Source organism: Ursus maritimus, unplaced genomic scaffold (assembly GCF_017311325.1).
Source record: "Ursus maritimus isolate PB19 unplaced genomic scaffold, ASM1731132v1 scaffold_34, whole genome shotgun sequence".
Lineage (NCBI taxonomy): Eukaryota > Metazoa > Chordata > Mammalia > Carnivora > Ursidae > Ursus > Ursus maritimus.
In genome coordinates this window covers 16,831,351-16,854,612 of record NW_024426008.1, presented here as the reverse complement: position 1 = coordinate 16,854,612, position 23,262 = coordinate 16,831,351, and the positions used below count along the sequence as shown (strand labels likewise).

Here is a 23,262-nt window from a genome sequence, read left to right as displayed (position 1 = left end):
TTTTTTCCTAAGGTTTTTTCTTTTTTTTTCTTCCCGTAACCATATATTTGTAGTCATAAAACTATATTCTTTGTGGTCAGAAGGTTTTCAGATTTTTTTTTCCCCAGCTGGTAAGCTTAAGATAACAGGAAGTCACTGGGGAGAGTAGTTCAGGAAGTGACTTAGGAAGAATACAGTTAAAAGAGAGAGCGCCTAGCTGGCTCAGTCAGTACAGCAAGCAGCCCTTGATCTCCGGGTCATGAGTGTGAGTCCCACACTGGGTGGAGAGATTACTTAAAAAAATAGAGAAGGCTCAGTGGGGAAGATGTGGAAAGAAAATTTCTATCATGTACTGCATGAATCTTCCAGAGTCTGAAGAAGCGGTGGGGGAAGGCAACAGAGAAGAGGAGAAAGCCCAGAAGTAGGAGGGAAAGAAGGGAGAGAAGGAGGAAGGAGAAGAGGAGGAGGACAGCTGATGGGCAGGCAAGCACCTAGAGACACGGGGCTGGTAGGCTGTAGACTATCTTTGTGACTAAATAAATTGGTTACAGATGATCCCGCCGATATAAGAAGTACTTGAAAAATTCATCTTTCTTTAACCTAGTTCCTCACCAGATGCTACTTTAACCCTTCATTTGACTTACTTTAAATCCTGAGTTCACTCATATTCACACCGAGCATTTTAAATACTGCCCCTGTATTTTTCTTAATTCTATTCTCTCTAGTTTTACTCATTTTTCCCCTTTTTGCTTACTTTTCCTTTCTAGAGAGAAATATTTGACGGGGACAAGAATATGAGGCATCTTTCAAGAACCTTATACCAAAGACAAGAATATTATCACCAGAACCATGGACACGTTTGCTGAAGAGACAGGGAGTCCCAGGTAAAGTCCGACAGTGATGCTTTCACATGAGGTCAAGGATGATCTCGAGGACCCTTTGATCTGAGAAGGTAATTAGTTCCAAAGAGCCCTTGTAGCTCTGGGCCACACTGTCCATATGGATCTTTTTAAAATCTTGTGCATCACCCAACAATGCAACTCCTGACAGGATATACTTCCAGCCTGTTTCAGATGTAGTTTAGAGAGAATATAATTTGAATACTAACAAGAGGAAACCACAAGGGGAATGCTGACTGTGGTTCTTCTTTATGTAATGGCAGAGTACCTTACTCTCCTAATTTATCATTAAAGAAAAAAATCACACTTGAGTAGAATATACTAAAAACTTTCCACTGGTACCTAACTCAATTTTAAAAACGGAAATCAGATTTTCTACAAGTAGCAACTAGGTTTTAAGATGGAAAAACGCGTATTTCACTGTTCTAAAGATGTCCAAGGCATTTTTTTTTTCCTGTGATGCCCACATCTGATGACAAGAGCAACAAAGAGCATGATATAAAGGAGAAGTTAGCGAACATTTTCCCTGAAGGGCCAGATGGCAAATCACGTAGGCTCTTTGTGGGCCATATCATCTCTGTCGTACCATTTAACTCCGCTGTCGTAGCGCCACGGTAGCCACAGGCGACACGCGAACCAATGAGCATGGCTCTGTTCCACTAAAAAGCGCAGTGGGCTGGGATTGGTGTGTGCTGGTCAGTCCTTGGTATAGACAAAGGGGGTCTGCGTGATGGGGCTACAGGGGACGGACGGTAGGCCAAAGATCCAGGCTTTCGTGGCACCATTCTTTGCAATTCCTGGCTCTTCCTCAAGTGTGTCAGGCAAGTTCTCACCCAGGTGCCTTTGCTCCTGTTTCTTCTTCCTGGACAGCTCCATCCTCAGATACCCCACAACTTGCTCCCTGAACACATCGGGGACCCCTAAGGGGCATTCCTTGACCAGCGATCTCAAGGCACACTGTGTCTTTCTCACAGCCCTTCACATTACCTGGCGGTATGTCACGTCCTTGCGTCATTATTTGCCTATTGTCTCCGTCTGCCACTAGCACGTGAGTGCTTGAGGGCAGTGATTTTGTTTTGTGATTTGTGTAGCCCCAGCCCCTAGGACTGTGTTTGGGACATCACAGACATGCACAGGGACTTAGGCACATCATTTGACTTACTTGCACATCAGTTCCTCACCTGTAAGATGACAGAAGCAGACAGACCTGTGTTTCCTTTTTTTTCTTTTTTAAAGATTTTATTTATTTATTTGACAGTCAGTGAGAGAGGGAACACAGCAGGGGGAGTGTGAGAGGAAGAAGCAGGCTCCCAGTGGAGGAGCCTGATGTGGGGATTGATCCCAGAACGCTGGGATCACGCCCTGAGCCGAAGGCAGACGCTTAACGACTGTGCCACCCAGGCGCCCTGGACCTGTGTTTTCTAAAGGGGGATTTTAGGGTATGGGCAATTTTTAATAGTTGGGCTTATGTTATAATATACAATTAATGATAACCCTGCAACTTAACAAATGCTATTGCTTGGGGACCTACATTTTCCCTTTTGGAGTCATGAAAAAATATTTAATAAATAAGAGTAAAAATTGTGTGCAGGTAGGAGAAAAATCATGGTGTATCACACAAGTGAGTGAAGGTGGGGAAACACAGGACCAATCCCTCTTAAATGTTCCTTGTTTTTATTCTAATGCTTGAAAAATAAATATATCGTGGGCTCTAATATTCAGAGTTGCGGTTGACTTATAAAGTAAAAAAACAATGCCAGAGAAATATCATAAAGCCAGCTGCCTCCAGAGAATGCTGCCACCAACACGTTCTTCCTAAAATGATCGATTCGACGGCCATCCCTCGGTCAGTTCCCTTCCGTGGCTCCCCATCCCCAGCACCATCAGGTCATTTCAGTATTTAAACCTTTAGGATCTGATCCTGGAGGTATTTTAGGCAAATCTTTCAGTTTCCCTCCAAATCTTTGAACACATTATGCGCCAGTAAACTAAATTATCAATTGTTCCCCTATGCACCAGGCTATTCCAGACTTCTAAGCCTTTGTAGATGCTGTCCCATTTGCCTGGAATGCTAAGTTCCAGCATCTGCACTTGCTAAATGTCTCTTCGTTCTTCCAGACTCTGGACAAAGTACTGTGTTCTCTAAAATGCTTGGCTGGCCACTGCCAGACACAGTGAATCATCACAACTCCTGTTCTACTTCCGTACCTTGCCCATACTTCCATTAGGGGAAAAGTCATACAGGGTTATAATTATTTATTTTCACATGGAAATTTATAATCAACCATTGTCAATACTCAATACCCTGGGTCTGTTACGGCACTGCCTCACCTAGAACATGTCCCTTCTTCCTTCTATTTGTTACCCTGGTTTCTATGGGAGTATGAATTCCTCATTCTTCATAAATCATTTTTAGGGGATAATTCTTTGTGGACTGAAATTATTTGTACAGAAATTCACTTTATAGCCTCTATACTTAAATCATATACACCTTAACACAAAGTTAAATTATATTTTATCACCAAATTGGGAAAAGATTCAGTAAGTTATGCTTTACAATTATAAATGAAACTCATTTTTTATCAATGGGTCAAGCCATGTAAATTATAAGCACATTCAGAACTCTTAGGTAGAGGTAACATGAATAAATATAAGAATGTTAATCTCAAAGGTATTTTCATAAACCATTTAAAAATATATTTCCATGTTTCTTTGGAAAACTGTTTCTTCATCATAAAGCAGCTAATCACTGCTTGGCAGTAACATATATTTGTAAAGAATTCTACAGTTCACGGAATGCTTTCACAAATAGCATTTCATGAAATATTCGCAGTAACTCTGTAAGGCAGGTATTATAAAATTCCATTACCCAAATAAAAAACTGGAGCTTATAGAGGTTATAGCACGTCAAAGTTACACATCAGCCATCAGGCTTAGCTGGATAGGCCCCAAGCCCTTGTGCTTCCTTTCGTTAGGGTACAGAGAACCCTGCATCCCTTTACACTCTGTGACTGGTTTTAGGGGTGCTGAATGATCTTTTTTTTCTTTGTAGTGGAATAAGTGCATTTTAATCATCCTGATCTTAATAAAATATACACACATCATCAAGCCTAACAGACCGCCAAAGCATTGCCTGAGGATGTAGGCCTCTATTTCAAAAGCAACCTAGTTAGAGTCCAGGATTGACCATTTGTTTGAATGTAATAGCTGATTTCATACCTGGTAGCATAAACACTCAAAAGCCACATACATATCTTAGGGACTTTACTGCCTTCATCGACCGAAAAACAGAACCACAGTAGTACCAACGCTATCAAACTGGTGTACATCTTTAAAAGGTAACGGTAGGAGAAACTTCGTCAGAGAAGGAGAAAATGCAAGAAAAAATTATGACCAAAAAAACTATGAGAATGAGGTTTGACCCACTCCACAGGAGCCAGGTAGTTTAAAGCGATGCGTCATTTGTTAGAAATATCTGTGTAATACTATGGGTGCACAACCAGTGATGGGGGACAGGGTGGAGGGTGAGGGGAGGAAGGGTGGGGTGGTGTCTATATTCCTGGAGGCTGACCCCACGGAAGATACTTTATTTTCTGTCGAGTAAATGAGGAGCAGGGGTCAGGTGATGTCGTCCCCTACGCTCTCAATTCTGTTTACCTTTCCCTACTCACTCCTGCACTGCCAGGAGCCAAAGAAAGAGGGTGAGCTGTGAAATGGAAACATTTTGTGTTATGTAGAAATGTGGCATTTATGTGACAAACTGTACCATAGATTCAGAGGCTAATTTCCATTTTGTTTACCTCTCTTGCCCTGGAAGGACCAAGATGTTGAGAAGAGGGTGAGGAGGGATACATAGTTGTATTTGTGGTGGAGTTCCCACATCAGGATTCACTGCTAAGGAAACCAGTGCCCCTTTCCATCTCCCTCTCTCTCTCTCTCTCTACACGAATACATAAAAACTTTAAAATATATAAATATATATTCATATTTCTATATTTCTATTTATATATAATAAATACATAGTAAATTCTATATTGTTACTATTTTTATATTGTACTCATATTTTTGTATTTATTTTTAATTTTACATATTTTATTTCTAAAACATATTTCATAACATATTAAAATATATTTATAACATTATATAACATTTACATATACCTCTAAATATTTGTGTGTGTATATATGTATATACATATATATATATACACACACATATATATACACACATATATATGCATTTTTCAATTGTTTTTAGTTTCTCATCAGTCCTAACTACTTTAGAGTCTTCTGCTTTATCTGAGATACTGATTTATCTTAATCAAGGAGTGATTTCAATTCTCAGGTCAAACTCTGTACCCTCACAAGGGACAGACTTAAATCTGGCTGTGGGATTTTATTTCTGAAACCCGGATTTTCTTTATCCATTCAAAGCTGTTGTAAGGCAGAGCCCGGTGGAAGCCTGACTGGTCAGGAGTCCTGAGATACACATCCTAGTCACGGCTTGTTGACAACTATGCATGTGGCCTTGGGGAAGCGACTTCATCTTGGTGATCTCTTAGGTCACTCCCAGTTCTTAGAGCTGAGGATTCAGGGAATCAGACCCCAACAACTCTGCCCTCATGAGTGTGTACAGGGTATGTGTAGAGGCATTTTGAAAATGAGGGTTTTTTTTTTTCTTTAAATTTTAATTTTTACCAATTCGTAGAACCATTATTCTTTCAATAACAAACAAAAATGTAGCAGAGCACGAGGTTTTGTGCCTACTGAGACAAAGTACATAAGGAGATTTGAATTAATAAATAATCCCTGAAAGAATTCTCACTAGATGCCAACCATTCTTAAGAATGCCCTGGTGTAGCAATCCGGCACACAGGAGAAGTTCTAATTCTGTTTCAACAAGACTCCAAGTATTATTAAGACATTATTACAATTAATTAATAATTTGACATTTCTAAGTTCGGCCATTGAGAGAGTTTTCAAGACCAGAACTTGGTGTTCTCTTGCTCTCCTTCACCACCAAATGATGAATCAAATCCTGGTGATCATTCAGGACAGACTGTGAAGAGACTGCCCATGATTTGTACTTCTTCTTTTTTTTAAAACCTAGCAATCAAGAATTATTTAACTGGAGAGGCTGAGATCGAATCAATCCCATTTTTATCATCAGAAGCAAGTTATAAGCAAACAGGTCCAGCGATGTAAATGTGAAGCTATTCCTATTACTCTCAGGAAATGAAAAATTATTAGATATTAAGTTAATACAGCATAAATGCGTTTCTGTCTGATAGCCATCTTTCTCTGTCAAATTACTAGATTGTTAGATAGGAAATAAAATCATCCACATAAATTCAGCCTCTGGTTCTGTTGTACTAAAGTTTTAAGATGGTTCAAGGTTATTAGGCCCAGCTTCCAGTCCTGTCAATGTCTTCCCTTACATACTCACTACCAACCTAAGTTCTACCTTTTGGATTTATTCTTATCTTAGCATAATCTAAAATCTCTATGGAAGATTTTAGGTCTTGGAAGACGCAGATACATGTTTTAGCTTTCTCTAAATATATTGATTTAAATTTGATGCACACGGAAATGAACACAAATTCAAAAGTAGGCGTAACCACAGTAGGTAATGAGAAATATAGATTTAAGCTCCAATTTGCATTCCATTGAATGGCAACATGATTTTTTTTCTCCTCTATTTTCTTACCACCTCACCTTACTCTAATATGGAGAATTCCATCTTTGTTTTTTTTTTTTTTTAAGATTTTATTTATTTTTTTGAGAGAGAGGGAGAAGCAGAGTCCCCGCTGAGTGGGGAGCCTGATGCGGGGCTTGATCCCAGGACCCTGAGAGCATGACCTGAGCCAAAGGCAGATGCTTAACTGACTGAGCCACCCAGGGGCACTGAGAATTCCCATCTTTGAATGTTTGATATCAAAATGAATTTCTGATAGCACTATTCTTCTGACAGGAGCTATGCTAATAAAGCTATTCAAAAAACATACTGTGATGGCTTCCTAATTTGTCCCCCCCCAGTTCACTGTCCATCCTTGTTCCCTCTTATTTAAGAGATTTTATTTATTTGTTAGAGCAGTTTTAGGTTTGAAGAAAAATTGAACAGAAGTACAGAGAGTTCTCCTATATTCCCTCCCTTTACTCTCCCCATGGTTTCCTTATTTAACGTCTTGCTTTGGTGTGCTACATTTGTTCCAATTTATGAACTGACATTGATACATCTTCATTCAGTAAAATCCACAGATTATCTCAGGGTTCCTGCTTTGTGGCGTACAGTTCTCTGAGTTTTGACAAAAACGCACAGTATCACGACTCTATCATTGTGGTTTTGTATGGAACAGTTTTAGTGATGACCATTTAAAATAATGGATTAGTTGTGGCACCTGGGTGGCTCAGTCGGTTAAGCGTCTGACTCTTGGTTTTGGCTCAGGTCATGATCTCAGGGTCGTGAGATCGAGCCCCACATCAGGCTTTGCGCTAAGCATGGAGCCTGCTTAAGATTCTCTCCCTCTGGGGCGCCTGGGTGGCACAGCGGTTAAGCATCTGCCTTCAGCTCAGGGCGTGATCCCGGCGTTATGAGATCGAGCCCCACGTCAGGCTCCTCCACTGGGAGCCTGCTTCTTCCTCTCCCACTCCCCCTGCTTGTGTTCCCTCTCTCACTGGCTGTCTCTATCTCTGTCAAATAAATAAATAAAATCTTTAAAAAAAAAAAAAAGATTCTCTCCCTCCTTCTGCCCGGCTCCCCTCCCGCCTTCTCTAAAAAAAAAAAAAAAAAGTTAATAAAATAAAATAAATTAGCTCATGGCATTCCATCTTCCTGGTCCCCAAATCGTCCAGTGATTTCTCACTACTTCTAGAAGACAATCTAGATTCCTCAACTGCTCCCAAGCTTTGCATACTTCTCACATCCCAGCTCACTAGCTCCAGCCACATCAACCTTCTTTCAGATCCGCGACTGCTCCAGATAAAGAGAGGAGAGTAAAAATGTCATAATATAAGTTAGTCTTTAATTTGAACACTACCTTTTGAGGAAATATAAACAGATAATATTCATGACCTGCATGGAGGGGGTTGTGGACAATTCAATGTTTCAAATGTAAATTTTCATTATGTAGCAATTCTCTAGAGGTTTATTTAATTCGATAATGTGATCTATCCTAAGATTCCTATTAGCACATGAAAGGTAAGTGTGATAACTATTCTGGAAGTAAAGTCAGGTCATTAATCACTGAGAAATCATGGAGCAGAGACCAAGTATCCTGTTTCACCTACCAACTTAAACTCCAAACCCTAAGTGTGCAAGAGATCTTAAGTCTTTTCTCCAATATTTAGTAAAAAACTAACTTCTTTCTGGTGAATGACGCCTTGTTTCTAGCTCAATATAACTGCAAAGGAAAGTCATAAAACACACACACACACACACACACACACACACACACACTCTCATGTGAAATTCTTGACTCTGGGATGCTATCTCTGTATTAAAATACTGTGTGTGACCATTCACTGTCACTTCGGGTAAAGGCATATAATAGACGGTAGTACTAGTTGACTTTCACACACGCGCGCACACACACACACACACACACACAAAATAATACCATGTTTCTTCTGTTCAAATGTATTTCTTTCTTCCTTTTCCTTTCTGTTTTGAGTACCACATGTCCTACTATGGTGTGCATTACTCTGAAATACTGAGTCTACCCGAGGTCACAGTAAATGTGACGAATGCACAAGAGTCTATGTATTTTGTCCCACTTCAAATCCCAGAGTTAGTTATTTGAAAGTGAATTATTATGAGAGAAGGCATGCATTTCACAAATGTACAAATCCAATACTTCACAAGCGAGAACCAGGTTGAGAAAATATTTCTCTATGCTAACAGTTCTAATGCAGAAGTCTTTAAACAACCATTAAGAATAAAATGTAGAAGCTTAGTTGTGGACTTGCTAATTGTACTTCATTAAAGTTGATGCTGCCTGGAGCCCTGACTCTAACCATTGTGTGGAAAATCTGAAAATGGGCAATCAGGGCTGCATTCGCTTATTTTTAAATTAATTTACATCAGCATTTAAGAGTATCTGTTGAACACGGATCACGTGCAAAACTGCTTTAGTTGCAGAGGAAGTACAAAACTTTACAAAGACCCTGTATCTGCTTTTCCGTTTATATTGTGTGCTACAGCAATGCTTCTCAAGTGATCTGTGCTGAAGGATCATTATTTAAAAAAAAAAAAGTTCAGACCATTACACACTGATCGTTTTGTAAAACGCTGCAAAATGATGCACTTGGACTTTGTGGCAATGGCAAAGTGCTATAGAAATTTCTGGATGTTTATTCTCAGTTTTTGCACTTCTCTTGTCATTCACAAACAGGTTGTGGGCCAGCACATGGACCCTAACTCCAGACCCAATGTGTAGTCCGCAAACCAGCAGCATGGGGTCTTGTTAGAAATGCAGATTCCTAGGCCCCACCCCAGACCTATCTAATCTGCACCCACACTTTGGTAAGATTTCCAGGTGATTCCTTTACATTAAAGCTGGAAAAGCACTGTTCTGAAGGGAAATCAGTAAGATGGACGAAAAGCTACAATAGGTGTGCCGGAATGGCTCCGTTACTTAAGCATCAGACTGTTGGTTTTGGCTCAGGCCATGATCTCAGGGTCCTGAGACTGAGCCCCGTGTGGGCTCCGGGCCCAGGGATGCGTCTGCTTACGATTCTCTCTCTCCCTCTTCCTTTGCCCAGCCTCCCGCTCACGTTCTCTTTCTCTCCTCCAAATAAATAATTTAAAGAAAGAAAGAAAGAAAAGCTACTATTAATAACATAAAATAATAGCAATAGCAGGTTTATAGCCCTTATGGTATGTATACACTGGTCTAATTATGTCCTTATATTAACGAATTGAACCTAACACACCTGTGCAGTAAGTGCTTTTATTGTGCTCATTTTGCAGATAGGGACAATGAGGCAGTAGAAGTCAGGCTTCTTGCTCAATGTCACACAGCTAGGAAGTAGAAAGCAGGCACACGGAATAGCATAAGTGACATAAGAGATGTAGAGACACACTGAGCGGGGATGCTCGGAGGACGGAAGGGTCAGTTTTGGCCAGGAGAGGACCTGGGGCTGGGTCTGGAAGACCGCTGGTGCTCTCAGCATAGAGGAGGCACTTAAATGATTTTTGCTGCATTTCTTTCAATTAATTGACTTTTGTCCTTCAGTATTTCTATAATTTCAGGGAGGTTTCAATTTAATCAGCTGTTCTCAGGCTTTCTACTTCTTAAGATTTAGCTTTAATTTTCCTTTCTTCTCCTCTTGCCATCTCTACAATGGAAAGTGTTTCCTCCCCTGAGCTTCCAAGCACTTTGTCCTTTCCCTGACTGTTAACACTCTCTATCTTTCTTCACGGTTGCAGTTATTCTATATCCCCCTGCTCATTTAGGGCTGGGGCCATATCTACTTACCTTTTCACTCTCTTCCCTAACCTCATACCTAATAGATCCTTAAGAAACATTTGTTAAAATAATGGATAATATTACACAGTTATCAAGAAAAAGATCCATCGATTGTGGATGGATCATGCTTTAAGATATTCACTAATAGAACACCTTGCTCTTCTATCTTCCTAACCTGTTCTGCACCAGTGGAACTGTTGAGCCTTGCAATACTGGGCCAAATGCACCTGTCAGTCCTAAGGCATTGCCATTGACTGGCTGAGTGATTACGCTAGGTCACATGCCCGTGGGTTCCACGCACGCGCGTGCCCGGTGTGCATTCGCGCGTGCACACATACCCAAGCACAGGTTTGTTTTGTTTTCTTATGTTGTTGGAATCTGGCAGACACACTCCCAAGTTCTGCTTTCACCAGTTCTACATTACAGAGAACATGCTGGAAAGCAATGAAAAGAGAGAAATGTATTAAAATCAAATCTCCACCCTTCCTTTCATTGGCATTATAGCTTATTAGCACATTTGAAAGACAGTGGGGTCCATACTATCATTCTGGAATGCCTGGGCCCCCAAATCAATATTTTGGAATCTAAGGAGAAAATCTCAGGGAGGCTTTTGATTGCCATGTTATTTTGAAGGTACACAAAGTCTTTTCTTAGTGTCAGTAGATGTCATCATTTAAATTTAGCTGTTTGTTAAGTAGTGTAATTGCCCATCGATTATGTTTTCCCACTTAATTTAGATCATGTTATATCACTCCTTTGCTCAAAATTTTCAAGTCTTAGAAAATAGAGGCTGGGGCGCCTGGGTGGCACCGCGGTTAAGCGTCTGCCTTCGGCTCAGGGTGTGATCCTGGTGTTCTGGGATCGAGCCCCACATCAGGCTCCTCCGCTATGAGCCTGCTTCTTCCTCTCCCACTCCCCCTGCTTGTGTTCCCTCTCTCACTGGCTGTCTCTATCTCTATCGAATAAATAAATAAAATCTTTAAAAAAAAAAAAAGAAAAAGAAAATAGAGGCTGATGGTAGACAATCCGAAAAATAATTTTAGTCTGTGTCATTCAAAATAACAGAGATCAGGACTTTTATTTCTTAGGTAGCCTTTAAATGAGGGTCCTTGCTAGCTTCTGTTCTAGCCAAGTAGAAAGTTCTGCATTTTCTTTGTTTAAAAAATGACATTGCTCCAAGAGAATCCTAAATGGCTGGATGTGAGCTGGTATTTCCCTATGTGTGGAGTTCTTTGTGCCCTGGACAGGTTTAAATGATAAATTAGTCTATAAGATTGAGGACAAAAATCTTGAAGTGCTTTGTTCAGTTTAATGCTAGGGCTTCTTAGATGCACAAATCCTACCCACATCTGTACTGCTCTGCCCATTACTTAACATTCCAGACTTAACTGATGAGTTCCCCAAGACACTGTTACTACCAAATTGAGCTTTTGTGCCAGACATCAATACAAGTACTTTGGAGAAGAGTGAATGCTAAACCACTCAGAGATTCTGCTCTTACAATCCTCTTACCTGGACTGCTTAGAAAAGAGAGAGAGAGAGAGATGCAATGATAGCCTGCTTGTGTTTCTGATTATGACTGAGGACAAAGCACTCCATTGCCTCTGTTTCTTCCTTTGCAAACCTAAAGCATACTGCCTATCTCTTACTACCTCCCAAGGCCTGTCGTCTGGATTGATAACACGATGACAGCTCTGGATTCTCTGAGTATCATATGAAGACTTGTTAGCTACAGTGCTAGCTTGCTGTATGCAAAATAAAACATTCTGTTAAACTTCCTTTGTATAACAGGTGGCTGAATTGAAGCAGTTTTAAATGACATTCTTATTTGTCTTATACCTAAATGTCAATTTTCTTTGGATTAAAAAGGTACTCTATAAATTAACGTGACTTAAAGAAGCACACACACACACAACCCCATTGGGAATTTTTCTGAGTTTAAGTAACATGGAATTTGATTACACAGTGCATTCTGGGGCTCAGCCACAGCAGGCTGTAGACACCAGGCAGGCTGATTATGACTTAAGCATTGTTTCAATGTGATTTTGCAAAGGATTTCATTTAATGCAGATTAGTAACTTTATTAAGCTGTTGATAATTGAAGCCTCTTAGGTTTGATAAGTACCATCCAGCAAGGTAGATTAGTGGGGTTTAATTTGTTGCTCTCAAATAGCAAACAAAGACTTAGCAGAATAATTACATCTCCTCAGTGGGCTAATAAAAGGCGACATCACAATGGTGTTTTGGGTCATTTCTGCATTTCTGCAATTTCTATTGGAGCCCGGCCTTTAGAGTTCTGTGCATGTCTCTCAGGCGACACCCAACCTAGCACCTGTAAATTACTTCACTTCAAGAGCAATTATAGACATAGTCACATGAAATGAACGCAAATATTCAGAGCAGGCTGTCTTCTACCTCAGTCATAACTTTTCTACTGTTTCCTAAAATTTTTCGTTCATCCCCTTGTCCAGATTGGAAGTCCCTTGAGGGCAGAGGCCAGGTCTCTCCTCCAGTTCCTTAGCAGTGACTACAGAATCTGACTGTTGTGACACTCAGTCTGCCCACCAAACTAAGGAATTGTTTTAAATAATTACAAAGTATGCTTGCAAATAACATTACCACCAAACTTTCAAATTCCAGGAAGTTAGCCTTAGAGGGGGTATCAAGTTGCTGTTTTAGCCAAAAGACTGAGTCAACAGAGGAAGAGATTCTATCAATGAGTGAAATGATGATTTATTATCTGATAGATTCTTGGCCATACAGAGCATTTAGTCTGAGTCAGCTGGTTAAACAAATTAACTTAGTGTGTTAACATGACGCAGCCTGACTTCAGCTGATTTGGTGGCATGCATGAAGAGAAAGAGTCCGTATTGCGCTGGATTGCTGGGGCTACCATATTCTAACGGGGTCACAAACCAGACAGTGAAAACTGCTACACTGGGGGAGCTGACATAAATAACATTTCTTAACAGGAAATGCCAAAGCTGTTTGAAATGGCTGGAAATGAATTCCTAAAGTCAATCTTTTTTTCCTTTTTTCCCCCCTTCTATCCCTGAATATTAGAACATCAGCAAGACTGCAGGTGTGGAGACTCAGGCCTCGGGGACTGATGCTGGATTTTTTCTCCATTGGCTTTTTAGGTAGTTCACCTTTTCAGAGTGACGGCCAAAACCTCAAACTCGGCAAGCAATGCTGAGTATTCTGGGAGATATCACTGTCCTTAAAAGTAATTTTAAACTCAATCCCACTTCCCTGTCTCCCAATACATTCTCTAGATCACATGAGCTCCACACTGAATTATTATAAAGTTCTCCCTTAAAGATTCCACCAAGTGACTTAGCAAGGATGCTTTGCTGCAGGTCATGGAAACGATCCGCTGAGACATTATGATAGCATAAAGAGCAAAGGAGAATGAAACCTGGTTCTGGTCTTTCATGTGAAGGAGTAGTAACTTTTTTCCAGACTGCATACCTTTTAGGCTGTGGACCCATTTCCCAAGGCAACAGCCCTAGACATGTATGTTTCCTAGACCACAGAACAACATAGAACGGTAGCAAACTCCAAAAGGATACATATGTAAGAGTGCTAAAGCCAGGAGTTAGAGTTGAGTATTTATACCAGTATAATTCCTAGAACTCTCAGTCAGCGCCTTTCTATCCACATGTGGCCATTTTTATTATGATCCTACCTCCTCGCCCAGCCGCAATGGTCAGAGCAAAACAGACCAGGGGACCAGTGATGGTTCCTGACTGCACAGCAAAAAACTGATAGGTGGGCCACGACCTTTGACTTTCGCATTAGCCCAAGAGAAGCCGGTCACTTGCATTCCTTTTCTTGGAAATTCAAACGTAGAAACTTGGAAAAAATGAGCCAGGAACCATGGGGAACTAATGAAAGGAAGTCTTGAGGGAGAGAAAGTTCCAAACAGGCAACAGCCCCTGTGCCTTAGAAACTGGAGGAGGGGAACACAGGCATCCTCAGAGTCCTCTATAGGACCTAAGGAGTTAGAAGCAGAGATGCTGTGTCTGAGAGAGAAAGCAGGTAGCCTATGGAAGACAGAAAGATGCAGGGCAAAGTCCTGCTCCTTGATCTTTTTTTTCCCATTTCAACTCCAGTCAGTTTCTAAGCTCACAATAATTTCCTCTCTCCTGAAGTGACTTAAGTGTATTCTTACGTGTGCAGCTAGGAAAGATACCAGTAAAATCAAATAAGCCAAAAGACACCAAAAACACCCTTAATTCTTCAGAGGTCACAGATCTAGCTCTCAAGCGCAGCATATTTGGTCTACCGGAGCCCCAGGGTGGAAGAAACTGACATTTGGAGAGTGGGTATGACTTGCTCAAGGTCACACCACTAGCAACTAGCAAAGCCAGGATTCAAGCCAACGATTCTGACCCAGACACATCACACTCCCCCCTCCGTGTGGAAGGCAGAGTTGGCTGGCTTCTAAGATGAGGGCATTTTCCTCTCTGGAAAGGGGCTAATTTGAAGGACAAATACAAAAACGCTGATACATTCTGTGTGTACCAGGGCCAGGATCCGAGTTGTTATTCTGCATTTGGAATTGTAGTGTTCACTCTGACACCCATGGGTCTTGGCTGTCCCAACTTTTCACTTAATGAGACTCATCTAAAGGAACCCGACTTTGAACATCTGGGCAGTTTCTTTCTGGACTGTAGTGGAAAACATAGTTTAGGGATCTCAAGAAATATAGGGACAGATATTTATAGTGAAATCTATCCCCTTTGGGCTCCATCCTTTGCCATTGTTGACAATAAAGGGCTTCCTGGGGTGTCTTTCTGTATTCGGGTGGTTTACGGTGATCTCTTGCAGGGACCGTGCCCAAATGCAAACTCATCAAATTGCTTTCTGACAACTCGTTTTGTATGTTCTTTCTGTATTACAAAAGCTGTGCTGATTCAGTGAGGGCCTTCGGGAAAATACTTATACAAGAAGAAGAAAATACCTATTACCTCTAATCCCGACTCCCACTCAGACAGAACCCTGGTAACATGTTGGCATATGTTCTTGGTAGAAAAGTACAGGAGAGCCCAGAAGTCTACAAGACAAATGTCTAATTTCTCTCTGGGATGCGGTGACCCGGGGAGAGCATGCAGAACTGAATCAACCATTCATCGGAGAATGTGCTGACCACGCATGTGAGGGGCAGGACTAGCGATGGCCCCAGCATGGGACAAAGTGTGCATGTGAAATGTGGCGAAGGTGTGCCTTAATTCAGGAGAGATGTGACATTTACACAAATACCCCCAAACAGCTCCTGTATACAGAAGACACAGCTATACCTTTGTTTTTGCAACACCTTCCCTGTGTTTGCTTTATGTCCCTACTTCACAAGCTGGGGGACATATATTCTAAGTTGAGTGATTAAAAAAAAATCAGGACAATCATAAGCATCTTTGACGTGTTAGAGAACAAGTTTAGGAATCAAGGATTTGAGGGGGATCTCCTGCTGAAAAATTACCCCAGGAGCTTGTGAAAAACGTGCATGCTGGTCCCTGGCTCACGGATTCTGCATCTGTCAGTGAGGTGGGGTCTCCAGCCTCTCGGTTTTTAAATAACAACCACAGGCGATTCTGGGAAGGACTCTCTGAGATAAACTGCTGATGTTTGCTCTCCATCACTGATTGGGGTCTGAGTTTCTGAAAGTTGGCTACTTAGGATTCTTTACAATGCGCCAGCCCCCTGCTGCTGCTTGACTATAGTCTTGTCATCCCGCTCCAACACCGTGACTGGAATTGTCTTGCAAGCCTCTCTGCCCGCAGCCCCTTCTCCCTCTTCCATCCTCCCTGGTACCATAGAAATATCTTCTGAAACCAGAATTTCTCAATCCCGGTACGACTGGCATCAGAGGCTGAATAATTCTTTGTTGTGGGGTACTGTCCTGTCCTTGTAGGGGTTTAGCAACATCCATGGCCTCTGTCCACTAGAAACCAGTAGCATCCCCAACCCCGGTTACAACAACCACAACTGTCTCCAGTCATCACAAAATGTCCCTTTGGGGCAAAATTGACCTTGGTTGAAAACCACAGTTCTTAAACTTAGGAAAGAATGGGCTGGTCTCGCTGTTGTACAGATGTCTTACCATGGCGTTCAAGACCTGTGTGACTTAACTCCAAACCACATTTCCAGCCTTGTCTACCGTTAAACTCCTCGATGACCCTCACTCTTCACCAAACTAGGCCATTCACATCTCTGTACATTTGCTTCTCCTTTTTCTCAGGCCTTGAGTATTCTTTTCTGTTTGCTTTCCCAGGAAAACCTGACTCCTTCAAAGGTTAGCTAAAAATTCATCTTCTCCAAAGTTTTTCTTGATTTTTCCTAATTATTTCAACTCCCTCCTTGTGTACCACACGTTCACTTGCACCTCTAACACAGAACTTACTCAAACTTGTCCTGCAACCAAAGTTTTTCCCATCTCTTTCCCTTGGATTGCAAAGACCAGACCTTATTTCTGTCCAGGTCACTAACACTTAGCATAGGGAAAGCCCAAGTTGGCTCTTAATAGTATCTGTGCGAATAAATAAAAATGTGACATATAAGGCCCATTACAGAAAGTAAACATTTTTTAAAATCCATATATTACAACTGACTCACCAGAAATAATGGAAATAAAATTAAATGTGTGTACTATAGACCTGTAACATTATGCTTAGAGCCAGGGTATTAGCCATCGACATAACAGAACAGTTAAGTGGCATTAAGTCCTTAACTAGTTATGTTAAAACCAGTAAGAACAAGTGACCAAACTACTCATAAGCAGCTTCTATTAAGTAAAACTACACCCCCCCCAAACCAGCCCATAAGTCATGTTCACTTTAGTATTTCTCCTTTCCTTTAATAGATATAAATTATACCTCAAGTCATCTTTGAAAAGCACTAATTCAGGTAGGTGCTGTGTTAGCACCTTTGGTGGAATTGTTACAAAGAGAACTCCCAAGGAGTCCTAGGTTTTAGGAATTACTCTATTATTGGCTTAACAATTGCAGTAATTCACAGCAATTAACTTGTCTACATTTTTTCCCCCCCATTGCCCGTGCCCTTTCTTGCTGTTGCATAACAAATGCATCCGGTCCACACCCACCACCCAGGCTCAGCCTCAGGTCTAACGTGCTTATTTCTACCACCTTAACTACCTGGAATTCAGAGGGAGAGGAAGACCAGTCCCCGCGGGGCGGGGACTACTGAGGAAGAAATGATGGTGGTGGGAGAGGTCCTTTGAGAGTTTTGTTTTCATTTATAAGGTGTCAACATTTATAACTGATAATCTATAGGAAATAAAACCAAAACAAAGGTTAAGAGGACCTTCCTTCCTCATGGAAATCTGTAATTCTGCCTAGAGTTTACCAGTATAGACAGCCTAAGTCCTATGCCATTTGGATTTCTTTAAACACTTCACCGGAGTCTAGCTGGTTGGGCTCCTGCTTAGAAAAGAAAGAGGGCTGAGAACAGGAATTCAGGTGATTTAGTTTAGGTTGGTCCAGGTCTTATTAAGTCCAAATTGTGGCACATCTACATATAGTCTTCTTCCTAACTTCGGTGTTGAAGTTACAAAAGGAAAATGGAAGATGATTTACGTTCTGGAAAGATCTTTGAAGAGCTAATTGTTCACTGACAAAACAATCCCTGACTATATTGTTCCTCATCTGAAGTGCTAATAAAACAGTGGGAAACAATATAAGGATCCTAAGTATAAAAAATGCTTCCTGTTCCATTTTTAAAGAGCATTCTCGAATGGATATATGATGCAAACCTAATAGGTATAATTTGAAGCTATGATAAAAATTTATGTCAATATAAATGCCTTCTTTTGACAAATTATTATAGAAGAGAGTTTCCCTTGATATCTGGAATGACAAGGAAAAACTCTGTCAGGGAATAAGTGTCCAATTCCTATAGTTATGAGTCTTCTCATGTATGTCACAGGGGAGTGAGGCAGCTCATACAAATCTTGACTTTTCTTGCTGTCTGGTTACCTTGTTTTCCAACGTCCCCTTTTTAAGTTATCAACCCACTGATTTGTTATCACCCGATGCTGGTTTGGTCCATTTTACCTATGTGCCTCAATACACGTATTTAGACTCACATGTGCATGAAGACTTAAACTTGGACTGAGGCAGAGATATTACAAGTGTCTATCAAACACCATGTATCTTTCCCATAACCATCATCCGATGAACAATAATGTCAACAATTGTGCAACTGCAGTATGACAAGTGTGAATGCCCTAATTGGTCAACTGGACCAGAATGATGAGTTGCTTTTTTTTTTTTTTTAAACCAATGTCACTTCTAATCTATTACAACAGTAATGAACAGTCAGGCAGCCTATTTCCCACGGATATCTTCAAAGCTCCACAGATTGCCATTTGAACCATTCTTTAATTGCATTTGGCACAGATTATAGTATGCTCCATAGAACCAAGAAGGCGTATTAACTAGATTTGGCTATCCCGAAGTCACTATAATGATGAGGCTTTCTATGTCCGAAGGAAGCTTAGCTTCAGTCTTTACTATCAACTGTTGTAACCACCTAACACACAGTACTTGCCTGAAAATTTGAATCTTTAAGACAATGTATTCACTCTTTAAGATTTTTTATTGGGTTAATAGGAATTAAGAATATTTTTTGCTTTGGGGTGTGTGTGTGTGTGTGTGTGTGTGTGGTTTGTCCAATCTTGGATACAACATTTTCTGGATAATAAAGATAAAATTGGAAATAGTTGATCCAATAGTATATATACTCCAAGACTTTTCTCAAAAGTTTATCTTTTTATTTGTTAGGGGATTTTGGTTTTGAATTTATTTTGCCACTGACAGACACATATCTTGCTTTCAACTTTGTCTACTGTCTTATCTCCATTGTTAATGTATAATCCATACCATTTTTAAAAATGTCTGTGATAAGTGGGAGGTGTGGCTGTACATATCCTCCTCCTGAGCCAGTGATCATTCCCTAACCATTTCCATCTGGCTACTTTGGCTCAGTAGAGACACTGACTTGACTCCAGGACGTAGAGAATAGCAAGGAGGCATGGCTCCCTTCAGGCTGACCTTTGTCTACGTGAAGAGGTGATGATATACATTTTGGAATGGGAGGTGATGATGTACATTCGGAATAGGTGATAATGTACATTTTACAGCGCTCATTCATAGCGCTTCTGATCAAACATGGGGGATTGAATGTGTGCACTTTTCCTGGATCTTCTCAAATTTTCTCCTAAAATGACAGTTAAGGAACAATAAAAACAAAGCAAAACAAAGGCATATCCTCCAAAGATAAGAGCATGGAGAAGGAGGTGACAATTCATGACGGATGCCAACAACATTTTGAAAGCTTAAAAAGTGGATGAGTGGTAGCCCTGACTGGGATTGTTCCAAGATAAGTGATGGGAAAGCATGGCGTTAGCCAACAAGAAACAGGATGTTTCACTTCGCTGAATCTCAGACAGGCTCAGGGATAGAGGCACCAGGTATTTTTGAAGGCTGAAGAGTGGTTAGTTGTAGGGTCAAACCCATAGGAACAATTGGTTTAGAGTCTTTAAGACAAGCAGCCAAATTTCCTCCTCCATTTCACATAGCCAAGAAAATGACCCTTTTTTACCCAGGTAGGAAGCCGGAAGTTCATTCTTTTGAAAAAGTTGAACCTCAGAGGACTGGGTTCTGAGGCACAGCTGAAAGAAGGCACAAGGGACGAGACTGGAAACAAAAAGATCAAGTGAAAGTCTATAGAAGGGCCACTGAGAGCCCCCAGGTTCCTTGCCTCTCTCAGCTGCTAGAACATGAGCAATGTGGTTGAATGCCTTCCCCACGACCCCCTGTCCGCACCTACCGCACTCTGCACACATCTTCAGGTATGACACTGGAGGACTTTTCTTTGGAAATACTAAAGAGCACCAAACAAGGACCTAATGGTCTGGGCTTTGGAGCTATCCCAACAAAATCTGGGGACCTCAATGAACAGGTCACCAGGCAGTAAGTCCCATCTCAGGACAAAGAATTCCCAGTTTGCAATTTAGTGCCTCATTTTAAGATATAATAATAACCAATGTTTCTGGGACCTGAGGAAAGCCTCTGGCATAAAACACAGAGATCGTTAAAAAAAAAAAGTTTTGAAAAACTATATTTAGAAATTAACTCTTCGTGGGCATAGAGGATTTCCTTTTTTAGTCAATTGGGTAGTGTACATTACCAAAAGTGGAATGAGTCAACAATATTCAATGTTTTTCAGAGTAAGAAGCCCCTATTACAGTAAGAACATGAAAGTAGGCATCTGTAAATTGCTAGGAATATCTAGAAATAGGATAATTCTTCTAGATCAACACTTTCTTCCTTTACGTTGATGGGGTCAGACCCTGAGTTTTATGATTAAAAATAAAGTCAATTTCTGGAATTTTATTATATTCTGGGGAGTACTTTTACCTGACTTACTGACGTTGTACCACTTTTTATTTTTTAAATAATTATCTTGAAAGAAATACTGTGGTTCGATTCAATTTTTGTTACTTCAGTTTTTTCATGCTTTCGGAATTAAAAAAAGTCTCAAATTAATACATTGTTCTTTCTACTTTGGAGTCAAGCTTTATACCTGCCTGTCTGACCTTAAGAAAGAAAGAAAGAAAGAAAGAAAGAAAGAAAGAAAGAAAGAAAGAAAGAAAGAAAGAAAGAAAGAAAAGAAAGAGAAAAGGAGGATTAACAAATTAGCCAATGTGCAAGCATTTATGAAAAACTATCATGTTCAAGGATGGCTAAAACCAGTTATAAGGGAAACTATACTTGAATGCAGTTTAAGGGTTTTCAGTTAAAGAGGCTATTCTAATTCTTAATCAATATGAGATGTAAGTAGTTAATACTGGTAATTATTATTTTAATCATACATATGCCACATGCGGAAAAGGAAATAACTTGAACAATAAAAAAAATACTACAGGTTCCTTGTTGTGTTTGTTACTTACCTGCATATGTCTGGGCACGTCCCTTAATGACAGGACCAAATATGCCTTTAAATAAAAGTGACAAAACATGCCAGCTGCTATAACTACTTATGATATTGTAAACATGCTGCAACATGGGTGGCATTTTATTTTTTAAAAAAGATTTATTTATTTGAGAGAGAGAGAGAGAGAGAGAAAGCACATGAGCAGGGGGAGGGGCAGAGGTAGAAGCAGACTCTCCGTTGAGGGGGGAGCCAGCTGTGGGGCTTGATCTCAGGACCCTGGGATCATGATTTGAGCTGAAGGCACATGCTTTTCAGACTGAGCCACCTGGGCACCCCCATGAGATGGCATTTTAAACAAGCACAAAGCACCATCCCTCCACAGACTGTTCTGCAGAAGAAGCAACACTGAAATCTCTTTCCCCAGAGCACGGTCTCCCACACTGGATGGCTATTATAATATCTAAGTGCAGGTGCTGTCTGAGACAGCAATAACGCATTTGCTCACAAAACTACTCCCCATAAGTCCTCCAAATTGGAAGGCCCACATGATGCACAGATTTGCTTGGTGAGATCACATGGACAGTGCTCAGGGCTGGGGTCAGAGAGCTGGCTTCATCACAAGGAACCTTGGGCAGAAACTAGACTACTCCGAGCCCCAATTTTCTCATGCATAAAAGGGAAGCCCTGTTTGCTTCATAGGGCTTTTGCTAGGCTCAGATGAATACATAATGTGAGTGGGTACTGTACAAGAAACTCTTTCCCTCATGCTTGTACCATAAAGACACAAGTTATAAAGAGATGACTACTAATACAAATAACAGCATAATATAAATATCATGAAGCCCCATGGTGACCATCAACTTTTTAGTTGTAGCTTGATAACTTTGGGATTAAAAATGTACCTCTTAGGGGCGCCTGGGTGGCTTAGCCGTTAAGTGTCTGCCTTCGGCTCAGGTGTGATCCCAGCGTTCTGGGATTGAGCCCCACATCAGGCTCCTCCACTGGGAGCCTGCTTCTTCCTCTCCCACTCCCCCTGCTTGTTTTCCCTCCTTCGCTGACTGCCTCTCTTTCTCTGTCAAATAAGTAAAATCTTAAAAAAAAAAAAAAGTGTACCTCTTAGACCTGGAATGGTTAGGGCTCTGCAGTCTTATTTTTTGGAAAAGGAAAACTGAAATGTATGCACCTAGAGTCATGTTACTGTGGTAGCAAAGTACCCCCCACCCCAAATCCCACACGTGGTCAGATTAAAGGGCTAATGGTAATTAAAGATCGACACAGAGTGAATAAGATTAATATTAGAAAAGGATTACATCAAAAAAGATTTACATCAAAGGATTCTTTCTCTTTTCTCCCAAAGAAAGCCTGGGACACCAAAGAAGTCCTTATGCAAAGCATTTTAAGCCTCTCAGTTATTTTTAAAGAAGTGGGAAAATATGACGAGGTAAGCACAATTTTTTTCGACCGGAAAATAGCAGAAGTTATAATATGCTTAAGGCATTACTCCACATATGGGAAATCATACTATACCGGAAGGCAAATTGGGTCATGGATATCCAGGAACTTGAAAATCTTGTTTGAACGGTTAGAGGAGAGCACGTACAGTAGATAGGATGAAAAGGTGTCTAAAGTCATCTCACCAAATTTCAACACCAACAAGTTTTTTTTTTTTTTAACGTGCTTCTTGTTGAGCTACAAGATGCAAGTTTTCTTATATGGCATCATGTACAAATGCAGAAGACACATGTCTGTGTTTGCACGTACACAGTCATCTAGTTATGACGTGTAGCCAGAGAACTCACACACACACACACACACACACACACACACACACACGTGGAGGATCTGGGTTCTGTGTCCTTTCATCATAAACAACCAGGAATACGATCTAAGACCAAAATAAAAAGATATGCAGACAATTACTAGAGGAAAAATCTGCTTTGCTTTGCTTAAAAGTTGCGAAGT

At 40.7% G+C, this 23,262-nt stretch overlaps 1 long non-coding RNA gene across 4 annotated transcripts in view; it reads left to right on the top strand.

Annotated features, from left to right (window-relative positions):
• Positions 1-206: 206 nt before the first annotated feature.
• LOC103663255 overlaps positions 207-23,262 on the top strand; it is a 43,696-nt gene continuing 20,640 nt past the window's right edge. The window contains exons 1-3 of one of the 4 annotated variants that reach the window (XR_005831844.1): positions 207-244; positions 747-863; positions 22,658-22,741. This is a non-coding gene — a long non-coding RNA (uncharacterized LOC103663255). Of the gene's footprint in view, positions 245-746; positions 932-22,657; positions 22,742-23,262 lie in introns of all 4 variants that reach the window. The other 3 variants (XR_005831843.1, XR_005831845.1, XR_005831846.1) reach the window with 3 other exon arrangements.